The 12,092-nt window shown below is 48.9% G+C and overlaps 1 protein-coding gene across 2 annotated transcripts in view; it reads left to right on the forward strand.

Moving 5' to 3' along the window:
- The first annotated feature begins 295 nt into the window (after positions 1–295).
- Positions 296–12,092, forward strand: part of LOC149371319 (dopamine receptor 1-like) — a 385,861-nt gene continuing 374,064 nt past the window's right edge. For both annotated transcript variants that reach the window (XM_089565238.1, XM_089565247.1), the window contains exon 1: positions 296–1,635. The gene's annotated coding sequence lies outside the window, so the exon portion shown is untranslated. The remainder of the gene's footprint in view (positions 1,636–12,092) is intronic.

Raw genomic sequence — 12,092 nt, forward strand, 5'->3', positions numbered from 1 at the left:
CGTGATGGAAGCCGCAAATTAAACGACCGCGCCAAAACGACAGTGTTCGCGAACCCACGGTGCGAGCTCGAGCGGGCGCAATCGTGAGCGATCCCGTCAACTTTTGCCCCTTCGTTCTCTTCCTCTCTACCGCTAAAAAGAAAGAACGGGAGCCGGCGGGAAACAGAAAGATTGAACGCGCCTCCCCCATTCTGTTCCTTCGCGGACCACGTGACGATGGCTTCGCTCCGAAGAGAGCGCTCGCGCGCGCGCGGGCTCGGCGCGCGCTTGCTGGTCGGCGATCAGTGTTCGGCGGGCAACGGTGCGTCGGCAGCTGCTGCTGGCGCTTAGCGCGCGCGTCGACGTCGGCGTCTTGCTGCGTGCGTTTCGGAGAGAGGAGGAAGCGCGACGTCGTACAGTGATACGTCGCTGCCGTCAGCGACGCTGCGAGAAGCCTCCTCGGGTGGAGCAGCAAACAGGCATTCGCCCTGCGTGTACGTTCATCTCGTCTTCGCGGTCATTTTAACAGTTTACGAATTCGACGGACTCTGTTTGGTTTTCTTTTTTTCTTAGCACATAGTTCATCCGACGCTGCCCGGACAAGCGCCGGGGCAAATTCCATGGGAAGAGGAGAGATCGTGAGAGCTGCGCTGCTCCTTGGTGGTGGTACCGTCATATGAAGGAAAGGTTGTGACCAGACAAAGAAAGTTCGGAGTTGGGCCGATGAGGAAGTGAAACTAAGACGACGGGACAAGTCAGCTGGTCAAAACTGGTCCGCTTGAGTTGTGTCCTGCGGCCGCCACACTTTTCCTCCTGCGTGACGTATTGTGCAGTTGAGACCACTTCAGCGAAGAACCAGTACGACCGACGAGAACAAACAGTTCTGTAGTTTTTTTTAATTTTTTGTTGTGGCATTCTGTGCTCCCTTTGTGAATTCGATGTGGTTTTCTCTCAGCTTCTTGTTTTGTGCGTGATTTTTTTCTTCGTTTATCTTCAGGAAACTCGGCGTGCTGACTCTTTTTTTTTTTACCAGTACACATCGTTCAGCGTGCAACAGCGACTCGCTCAATCGGCTTGCGTGCTGTGCTCGGCTCTTGCGTATCTTCCCAAACAGTGCGTTATCATCCTGTCGTGTGCGCGCCTCGGACGACAGTGCATGTCGGCTCTTGTAGGCGAAGAAAAAGTGCAAAGTCGTTTTTAGTGAGAGCGCTCGCAGAAACAACTTTCGCTCATTAACTCAGAGCGAATTCGCGTCTTGTTCGACGCGCTGTGGATTCTGTTGTTGCGTGCTCACGGAGTGAACGTTCTCCGCCGCGCCGCCACTGCAAGCTTGTATCCAGACGGTGAAGAAAGAAGCAGCTATGTCTCGCGAGCGACGCCCGACGGCCACACGGCTACATCGGTCCTGAAGTCATTCCGATGCGCACGTCCTTTCGGCACGCCTTCTTCGCTCGTGGTGTGAACTCCGTCGGCTTGTTTTATTTCACTCCTGCTGTCGCCCGCTATTCTTCTACTGCTGCCGCTGTCTTCTTGAAACCTCTCCTCCGAGTTCGCGAGTGCACAGAAAACGCAGAGGAAGCATCTGCGTGCGTCGTGACGTCGGCATCTAACGGATTCTTCACCCGCCCTCTCACCTCCTCGCCTGGAAATTAGCAGGTGGGTTCTCGCATTGACGTGCTTTCCTCGCGCGCACTCGACAATCGTGAAGAACTTTGGTGACGTGGAAAATAAAAACAAAAAAATAAAAGATTTAACAGTGAAAGTGAAAAGGAAAAAAAAATGACTCAGCAGACACCCGGAAGTAGGCGCGCAGCATACGTTGAGCAAGTGCGAGGATGTTTCGAAACTAAACCGCGATTAATAGGCGACTGGCCACGCCGTCTATTGGCGCCGAAACGCTTGGCATAAATTTGTTGGAAGGATGGGAAAGAGTTTGGTGTTGTTTTAATTGGTCCAAAGAGCGGTAAATTAGGACTTTCTACATACATAGTTGTTTTCCGGCTGTTTTTTTATGTTTTGAGAATAGAAGCAATAACGCAAACCCCCTGTTTTCGAGTATGCACTAACACTATCGCCTGTTTCGCTTGATCGAACTGAAAAGTGTAAATCTACGGCTTCCCGAATGGTGACTCCCTAAAATGGACTACGTTTCTGTGGTGTGCTGCCTGCGACTAAGGATATTGGGCTGGCAGTGATTATGGCTGTAGATTAGGTTAAACCGATAGCACCGTTCCACTAGTAGTTACGAACGGTTATACACAAGGCACAGATCATTTTTGTCAAAGTGGTTAGGTTCGCATTGGTTTATGGGGTTTAACGTGCCAAAGCGACTCAGGCTATGGGAGACGCCGTAGTGAAGGACTCCGGAAATATTGACCACCTGTAGTTCTTTAACGTGCACTGACGTCGCACAGTACACGGGCCTCAACAATTCCGCCTCCATCGAAATTCGACCGCTGCGGCGGAGATCGAACCCGCGTCTTTCGGGTCAGCAGCCGAGTGTCAAAACCACTGAGCCACCGCTACGGAAATTTCTGTTAAAGTGAAATTTGTTTAGGAAAGCTTTTCCACCCGTAGCTTTACAATATTTAATCAAAACTTCCTTTCGGGCCATTTGGTGCATTTTGAAACTACGAAAGAATAACAGCGCTAAAGTACAGAAAAGAAAACGAAGAAGAAGAAAGAACAAGACAAAAGCACTGATTTTTTTTAGCGCTTTTGTATCGTTCTTTCTTCTGTGGTGGCATGCTTTAGCGCTGGTATTTTTCTCTAGTTTCACAATGGCAGAGAAATCGGCGAAAAGGTCACTTGCGAGTCCCCCCTAATGAACGGTATAGCACAGCAGCTGAAGCTAGAGTTGCAAGTTGTAAGAACGTAAAATAACGCGGACAACGGCCGTGTTCGCATGTGACAGTGACGTACAAGAGTGACGGCTGACTGATTAACGCCGCCTCCGTGAGCTGGACGGCAGCTGTGAGATGCGACTGCTTCGGAACGCTTGTGTCGTTGTCCCCGCAAACCCAGCATAAGCGAATTGGTATTTTGAGGATGGCTTAACGAAACACAAGCGAAGGGTTTCATTCCATAGTTGCAGAAGACACAACTTCACGGTTTTGCGCATGTTGGCTTACCACAGACAGCCTTTTCCCGCCGCGGTGGCTCAGTGGTTACGGCGCTCGGCTGCTGACCCGAAAGACGCGGGTTCGATCCCAGCCGCGGCGGCTGAATTTCGATAGAGGCGAAATTCTAGAGGCCCGTGTGCTGTGCAATGCCAGTGCACGTTAAAGAACCCCAGGTGGTCGATATTTCCGGAGCCCTTCACTACGGCGTCCCTCATAGCCTGAGTTGCTTTGGTACGTTAAATCCCAATAAACCAAACCAAACCAAACCACAGACATCCTTTTATACGTTTACTAATTTCTTCGCATCCACGTTGTTATATATTGTCACGGACTAGAAGACGACAAAGTTAGCAGTGGCGTGGCACGGAGCGAGGGGCAAATCGCAGCAACGCAAATGCCTTAGGGAAGAACTTGAGGAGGGAAGCCGAAATTGAGGAATGGTGGAGACAGAGCGTTCGCCTTGACGGAGGCGATGGTACAGGGCAGGGTAACATTGCGGGTCAACAAGAGATCAGTGCTAAGCGCTACGAGGTAGTCGCCATCGGGAACAGGGGCAGAGGTTAGAGCAACGAAGGAGGCGGCTTGAGACGGCAGGCGAGCACAGTCAGCATTGAACAAGCGGAGAGCGGCAGCGACGTGCTCGGAGTCGAGTAGTGGGGGCTCGAGTTGGAGGGCACCCTGCGAGCAGTCGGTCAGTGCTGAATGGTCGGAGAGGAAATACATGCCGAGAATGAGTTAGTGGGCGCAGGTGGACAAAACGCTGAACTAAACCGGGGTACTCTGGCCTGGCAACAGCGATGCGAGCAGTACATAGTCAGTCGACAGCAAATGCGCCTCCATCCGCCACGCGCACACGGGCCGTTGCGAGGATCGCAGATTACATTAATACCTCGTTACTATTTTACTGCTCGGTGAAGCGGTTTACTGATCCTGTGAAGCGGTGGTCCCGGGATCGAACCCCGGACTACGAAGAATTTTTCTTTAACTGCGAAGTTTCTTAGAAAGCTGTATAGCTTTCTTTTGTAGCCGTATGGCTGCGCTTAGGTGGACATCAATGAGTAATTACTCCCTTATTACAAATCTACTCCACCTTGGGGGATTCCCCTAAACATTTGGTCAACACTGTTCCCACTTCGAGTTATTGATCAATTCGCTCTCACCCTACCATAAGCTTGCCGTCCCGGTTAGCTCAATTGGTAGAGCGACTGCTCCGGTGAAGTGGTGGTCCCGGGTTCGAACCCCGGACCAGGATGAATTTTTCTTTAACTGCGAAGTTTCTGAGAAAGCTGTATAGCTTTCCTTTGTAACCGTATGGCTGCGCTTAGGTGGACGCCAATGAGTAATTACTCCCTTATTACAAGTCTACTCCACCTTGGGGGATTCCCCTAAACATTTGGTCAATTTTGACGAAATGCTTGTAATAAAGGTGCAACCTCACTGAAGAGAGAGTGTAAGTCCGGAAACATTATTTTATAAATCTTATTAGATCGCACCGTTATTAGAGGCACTGATTGATCATTAAGGCGGCATTGGTCAATCAGTTCCTCCTTTAAGCTCTCCTGCAGATATGTTTCTCTTTCTCTCTAACTCTCTATGTTGTTGTTTCCTGCAAGAGATTTCCTTCTTTGCCGTTTAAAAACCACTGTTACACCAGCAGGCTTCTTACAAACTGCAATTTCACTCAAACCCTCGGCGTAGTTATCGACACTCGCTCCAAGCTGCCTTGGAAACGGGTGCGAGGCCTAGCCGTTTTGTGCTTGATTTCATTGCGCATCAGCTGGATAATTTCCTCATCGTGTTCTTTACAAGAAATGGTGGATATAGTCGAGCGTGCGTACGCATAGGAATCAACCGGCTCTCAAATTGGCCAATCGCGTGGATTGAGGGCACTCAGGCGGCCGAAAAATTAAAAGAAGCGTAGGCTAATAACATCCGTGCGCGTCGCATGGCGCAAGCCATTGCACTCCGACAAAGCTTCATTACGTTCGTCTGCATGAAGGAGGACGAGCAATATTAAACAGCACAGGTGTGTAGTTGTGGCAATGACGCCAGGACACGAAGGACTCGCATATTTGGGCGGTTTCCAAGTGTACAGATGACCGAGGACGCGCATATAGAGTTCTTGCCATTCCAGCCGCTGTCATAAAAGTGGAATACCCTTATAAAAAGTATCTATGGACCGTCTATAGACTTCTTGTAGTCTCTATTTCCTTCCTATAGATATTTGTTTTTATCTATTCATATTCTATACACTCTCTATGGAGAACAGTCTACTAAAATTTCATGGCCATAAATCTATAGACTGCCTATAGACTGCCTGTAGCATTTGTATTGCCTATAAACTCTCCTCTAGGTTTGCTCTATAGAAAGTCTAGGCTTTACAGACAAAAGTATACAGGCAGTCTATAGACTGTCTAAAAAATTTTTGTAAGAACGCGGGCAAGACGAGAATTCATTATCGCCCGGAAGTATGCAACAGCAGGTTTGACGTGAAAAAAAAAAGAAAAAGAAATCTCTCCCTATACGAGACTTCAAATGGGAGCACGCACAGCACTGATGACCTTTAAGGCCCTGCGAAACTCAGCAGGCAAACGTATCAGAACTTGAAAAGAGGATAATTTTTCATTTTTCAAGCCGCTTAAAAAATAAAGCAAAGATTGAGCTGTGCATAAACACTAGTATTCTTTGGCGTGTTCGCGGTAAACACATCGTGGCATTTTATCACTTCTTTTCAGAGCTGCGCTGCATTGCAACACGGAAAAGTTCAATTTCTCTTCGAGCGGTCGTTTAAATGTTTCGTGCGTATGCCTAGAAGGAATATGCACGAAACTTATGCCTGCAACTCCAGTGCGTTCTTTCTTCTTTTCGGCTTCTTCATATCTGTTTTAAAAGCAACGTTGTGAAACAGGTCAGTTACATTTGTCATTTTTTCATAGGTGTGATTCGTGGTGGTGAGGAGGAATATTTGAGCCCCAGCTAGGCGTCTGGATGTTCTTATCGCACCACCTCTCCATTATCCATTAAAGTCTCTTCCCTTCCTTCTTTCTTATCGCACCAGCTATGTTAAAATGTCCGTTCTTACAAATTTTGATGCTCAACTACCTCATTTGCTGTTCGTTTCACAACAGCATATATTTTTTTTTCTGACTAGAGAGGTTCTGAGCATGTAATAACCGTTTAATAAATATGCAAGAACCACCATAATTATGCGATTTTCCTAATTACGTTTTTTTTTCAACACAGCTTTTATAGCAGCTTTTAACTGTCGGCAGATGTAAACAGGGTTAAGTTATTAAGTTCGTAGTTAAGTTTTTGCTTTCAGTCCTGTGTGGGCTGATCCACTCCAGTAACTTTTGTTAGTCATATGTTGCACCTTGCAACTTTTTGCAAACCCTCATCGTTAGCCTTTGATGGAAGTGCGGCAATTATTACAAATATTCTAAAGTATATTTTTCTAGTTATTTGTATCTCTATTATATTTATTTTTATCGCTTATTTCGCTTATTTCTATTTCTAGTATGCCGCCGCGGTGGCTCAGTGGCTATGGTGCTCGGCTGCTGACCCAAAAGACGCGGGTTCGATCCCGGCCGCGGCGGCTGGAATTTCTTTGGAGGAGAAATTCTAGAGGCCCGTGTACTGTGCGATGTCAGTGCACGTTAAAGAACCCCAGGTGGTCGAAATTTCCGGAGCCCTCCACTACGGCGTCTCTCATAGCCTTAGTCGCTTTGGGACGTTAAACCCCATAAACCAAACCAAACCTATTTCTAGTATAAAGTCGGGGAAGGTCTTCAACAGCTTCACATCAAAAAATGTATTGCAAAGAAAACTCTTATATGCGCGGAGACACGTTGAGTTACTTAGTTTAGCTTTCGCAGTTTATTTCGGCAACTACGTCTATTCGTTAAGTTTGCTGGAACACATGGCAGTCACGCTTCCTGGTGCTTGTACTTAGCATTTTTTCATTACCAGCATGAATGCAGGCAAATGTTCAATTTTCTAAATCTAGAGCGCGTGTTGAGTTAAAAGTTTCTGACAGCGTTACTACCTTACAGCAACCAAATCACCCACACAGCAGCTGCTCACAAAGGCTTTTCCTTTGTAAACTTTGTGACCATTATGCACTGACGCTGCTGACCCCCACGCGCACGGCTTGAGTCTACCTCACAAGGGCAGAAGTGATAGGGGACTTTTCTTAGCAAACCCAATTACGCAGATCTCGCGCTGAAGCGAACGATGCGTATATTCTTTCTTGCAGTCCTTCCGCTTAGCGATCTGTCGTCGTCGTTGCATCAGACGAACCAGTGTCATAATTGGAGCAAACCGTGCTTTTATACCTAAGAGCTTATGTTATTTGCTTTTTGTTGTGTGTATGCCAGTTTTGGCCCTTGGTTCTTTAACTCGCGCGGCCCGCAGGAGCAATGAAAAGTGAACGAATGCCTCGTGCACTAAAAACTTCTGCACTGCAGAACTCAAAACAACATAATGCTCATAAAAAGTCGTCGTTTCAGTCGAAGAATTATTTTCTTTCGCCAGACATGTTTAGAAAAAAATTAATATTTATTTATTACAAGTTCATTCCGGAATTGTACTTCGCTGCTTAGATTTTACTTTAGATATCAGAGTAAAGAATTTTGAGAGGGGCGAGAGCCTTACGAGTCACCTGGTCTAAGGAAGAAGCTTCGAACTTTTTTTTATGCTGCAAATCAAACGTGCCCAAAAACAAACGGATGCTGCGTTACTTTCCGCATGTGTAACGGTTGTCGTGAAGTCAGAAAGACGAGTCAGTTTTTTTTTTTTTTTTTTAATGCGATGTTTATTGCCTCAGGGCATAAAACGGCATGTAATGATAAATGAGGATGCCTAAATGAATGAGTAAAGGTTCGCTGATCTAATGAAATCGAGCAGTGAACGATGATGAGGTCCTTGTGTCCAAGCGGTGTATGACGCACTGTTCTCGGGCGAAAGACCCGCTGCCGCCAGGTGCCGAATTCTTGTAGGCTTCAGCGCCGGGCAAACCCACAGCAGGTGGTGAATGTCGGCCTCAAGATTTCTGTTCTTGCAGACTGGACACCCGGGGCGGGGAAATACACCTTCAAATTGCGGCCACTTTCGTGTAACGGCTGGAGTTAGGGCAACCCCGACCCGGATCCTCCGAAGCGCAACCTCCTCTGCACGGGTAAGACCACGGGGGAGGGTTACCGCACACGGAGGGATTAGAGCACGTGTGCGGCGCCGGAGGTGTTCCTTTTTTGTTAAAAGGAGGGTGGTGTCATCCAGTGTTAGGACTCGAGGCGAAGACGAAGTTGGGGTCACAAGGTGGGTCGCAGAATCTGCACGGCTTTGCGAACTCAGAAGGTCTCGTGGGACCCACTGTATTCGGACTGGCTGCGGGATGCGTGCCGCGAGACGATGGATGTCCTGGCAAATGCCTGGGGTGCGACTGACACGTCGTAGTAGGCGTATGACTTGAAGAGCGTCGGTGCGGATGACAATGCGAGCCGTAGGTAGTAGGGGAACGGCGGCCACTGAGCATAGTGCCTCTTGAACGGCAAGCATCTCCACACAGAAGGAGGAAGGAGGTTCTGGGAAGCGAAACCTAGACGTTTTGTTGAGGGCAGGCTTGCAAGGGCAGTAAATTGCAGTAGTGGTTTCGCAAGCCTGGATGCCTGCGTCAACGTATAAAACGATGGAGCCATGCGGCAGATGGGCGTCTTCTTGTGTAATTCGTTCGCGAAACGACGCCGCCGCGAGGGTAGATGATGGCCGGCGTAGATCTGTTGGTTTATTATCGCTTAGCTGCACAAAATGCCAGGGAGGGAGAACTGGCGGAGGCGGCTGTCGAATGGAGTGCGAGGAAGCATACGCCCTGAGTGCAGACGTTGCGTGTGTAAGGTTAGACTTAAGCCGGCGAGCATCACGTCTTTGCTGCACCAGCTCATCTAGAGTATTCAGCTGCGCATGTTCTTGGAGCGCCACGATCGGGGTTATGCGGGGAAGGCAAGTGATGACCCTCATTGCCTCTCGATTTACGGCTTCAAGGCGATCCCACTGAGCCCTCGTCAAATGCTGGAATTGGGCTTGGTACACGAGGCGCGGTTGCACAACCGCCCGCACCAACTGCCTTGCAACATGAGAGCGGGCGCCGCCTGTTTTAGGAGCAATTCGTCTAATCAGACCTAACGCCTGAATCGCTTGCTTTTTAGCTCGAGACAGCCAAGCAGTCCCTGTTCCTGACTCGTGAATCGTCAAGCCCAATATTTTGACTATCGAACTTTCTTGAAGTGGAGTTCCGGATAGATGGAGACGAATTGGTGTCGCAGCGAGTTTACGGCGTCCCCAGCGGTTGGCAACAGACACATACGTAGTTTTGCTCACTGAAAGCTGAAGACCAATTGAAGAGGCATAAGTCGACGTTATATCTAGGGCTGACTGTAGGGCGGAGGCTTGAGTCAACAGGTCGTGGTGGGTGCTCCACACAGTGATGTCATCAGCGTACAATAAAAACTTAATATCAGTCACTTCATGTAAGCGCCAAGCAAGGGGGATAAAAGTAATATTAAATAATGTTGGCGATAGTACCGATCCCTGGGGCACGCCGCGAAGAGGCACAAAGGATCCGACGGCCTCACCACTGAGGCGTATGGCAAAGTGTCGGCCTTCCAGAAAGGATTTTACAAAATTGCGCACTCTAACGGGGAAATGCAGCATGTCAAGTGATTCCAGGATAGCAGCATGACTGATATTGTCGTACGCCTTTTCAACGTCCATGGCCAGTACGGTACGCACATTGTGGCTGCGTGTTGATGCTAGAACTGATGACGCCAAGACAGCCAATCCATCTTCTGTACCTATGGACGTTCGAAAGCCGATTTGGGCGGGATGATAGAAACCGTGGTGCTCAAGCCACCACGACAGGCGTGTGGCAAGCATCTTTTCAGTAAGCTTGCACAAAGTGGGCGTAAGTGATATAGGCCGGAAATTACCAAGGTCTGTCGGCGGCTTCCCTGGCTTTGGGATGGGGATCACAATAGCCGATTTCCAAGTTTCTGGTACGACGCCTTCTATCCATACCTTGTTGATGGTGGCGAGGAGTTGAGGCAGTAGAGCGGAACTCATGTTCTTGTACACCTCGTACGGAATGGAGTCCGGGCCGGGTGCAGTCTTCCGACGGGCCTCATCTATTGCTGCAAGCAACTCGGGCATGGAAAATGGGCTTGCGATACCCTCGGCGTCGGCTGTAGATGGAAGCCTGTCGACATATGCTGGAATGCCAGCCAAGGAGGCTCCTGCGGTCCTTGGAGGCAACACGTCATACTTCGGAAAAAACTTCCGCGCTGCTTCTCTTGCGAAATCATCCGGAGCTAAGTTAGCAGCGAAGCATGCTGTGGCCGCTGCGTCAGGACGACGAGAACCATGTTCCATAGCGCGAAATGTTCGCCATAAAGAAGCATTCGATGACTGTGTTGAAAACTGGTCACACCACGCATGCCACTGCCTTCGCGATAGATCACGTTCATATCTGCGAGCCTTGGCAGTAAGGTAATTCAGCCTTGTGCGTGCTTGTGCAGAAGTCGAGTCTCGGGAAGCTGCCATCTCCGCTTGTCGGCGAGCAGCCCACAAGTTAAGCAGACCCACATCCGGCGCCGGACGATTGACGTCTGTCCAGGTGACCGTTGTAGCCTTGTTGAGCGCAGTTTGTATGCAGTCCATACGTAGTGTAGATGACTGCACAGAGAGATCTTCGAGCGTGGTGCGAAAGGTGTCCCAATTGACCACAGAACACCTACGGCGTAATCGGCGGGCTCGTAACGGATGAAGACCGATGATGATAGGGTGGTGGTCACTACCCCAGCAGTCAGGCTCCAGGTGCCACGAGGGAGTGCCGGGACCGGACCACCACGTAAGGTCCGGAGCATACGTTGGACTGCGAGCATGGTGCACAGCACGCGTTGCTGAATCGGGATGGTTGAGTAATACAAGCAACGCATCCGCGAAGGCGTCCCGCACACGCCTACCACGGGGGCTAGAAGTGGGGTATCCCCAGTCTGGGTGAGGGGCGTTAAAGTCACCACCGACTAAAATAGGGCACCCTGGGTGTTGTCGTCGCAGAGTTAATAACCACCCCAGATTAATGCGGGAGGAAGCTCCACCGGCGGGCCTTACATAGCATGACACGACCACAACAGTTGTCTTGGGAAACTTTACGGCCACTGCAACTACCTCCTGATATGAGGTGCACCATTTTTCTAGGGAGAGGCGAACTTAGACGAGTCAGTTGCTCAGTGTTGGTCGTTTACATGTCCATCACTGCCATCATAGCCAGCGATGTGCTGCTACCATCAGGGCCAGCTTGGAGTAAATACAGCATACTCTGTTTGTGTAGTGCGTCGAATTGTTCTTGAATTGCATTGGAGGCCGCTCTTTCTTAAACCAGTCGCAGTGGTGCATAAGCTTCTCAGTTTCTAGCTATGCACTGTAGATGGCAGCGGCTTTTAAAAGCCAAACGCAGATGTTTCTTTATGCCGTCACTTTGTATCTGTCAAAAAAAAAAAACTCTGAAGCAGTCATTTCAAGCTGCTAATCAAGTCGAGTGCATGCCAACTTGAATAATTTACGCGTTTTTTTATACATTTAGCTCATTATATTTTGACGTATTTTTTCCCAGTCGGAGTAGCACGTTTTTTACGTCGCAGTCTAAAAACAATAATTAATCAAAAAAATAATGAAGACAAGCAAAGCTAGAAAGCAGAACGAAGGGGCAACATGACGATTCTACAGCGGCAGGTTGATGGTTGTAAACACTTCCACGGGAAGCGCCGAAACTGCAACAGTCAGGCTTCCAAACAATTTTATTCCACGAAAAATTGGCGCTTTGGGAGCTGCGATCGGATCCGAGTACCATGCACCTCCAACCAAGAGACAGCCTGCTTACATAAACGACTTTTGCGTAACACCATTGATGTGCTGATCGTGTCGCTCAATCACTGCTCT

Source organism: Amblyomma mixtum, chromosome 1, assembly GCF_055824585.1.
Source record: "Amblyomma mixtum isolate Tamu chromosome 1, ASM5582458v1, whole genome shotgun sequence".
NCBI lineage: Eukaryota > Metazoa > Arthropoda > Arachnida > Ixodida > Ixodidae > Amblyomma > Amblyomma mixtum.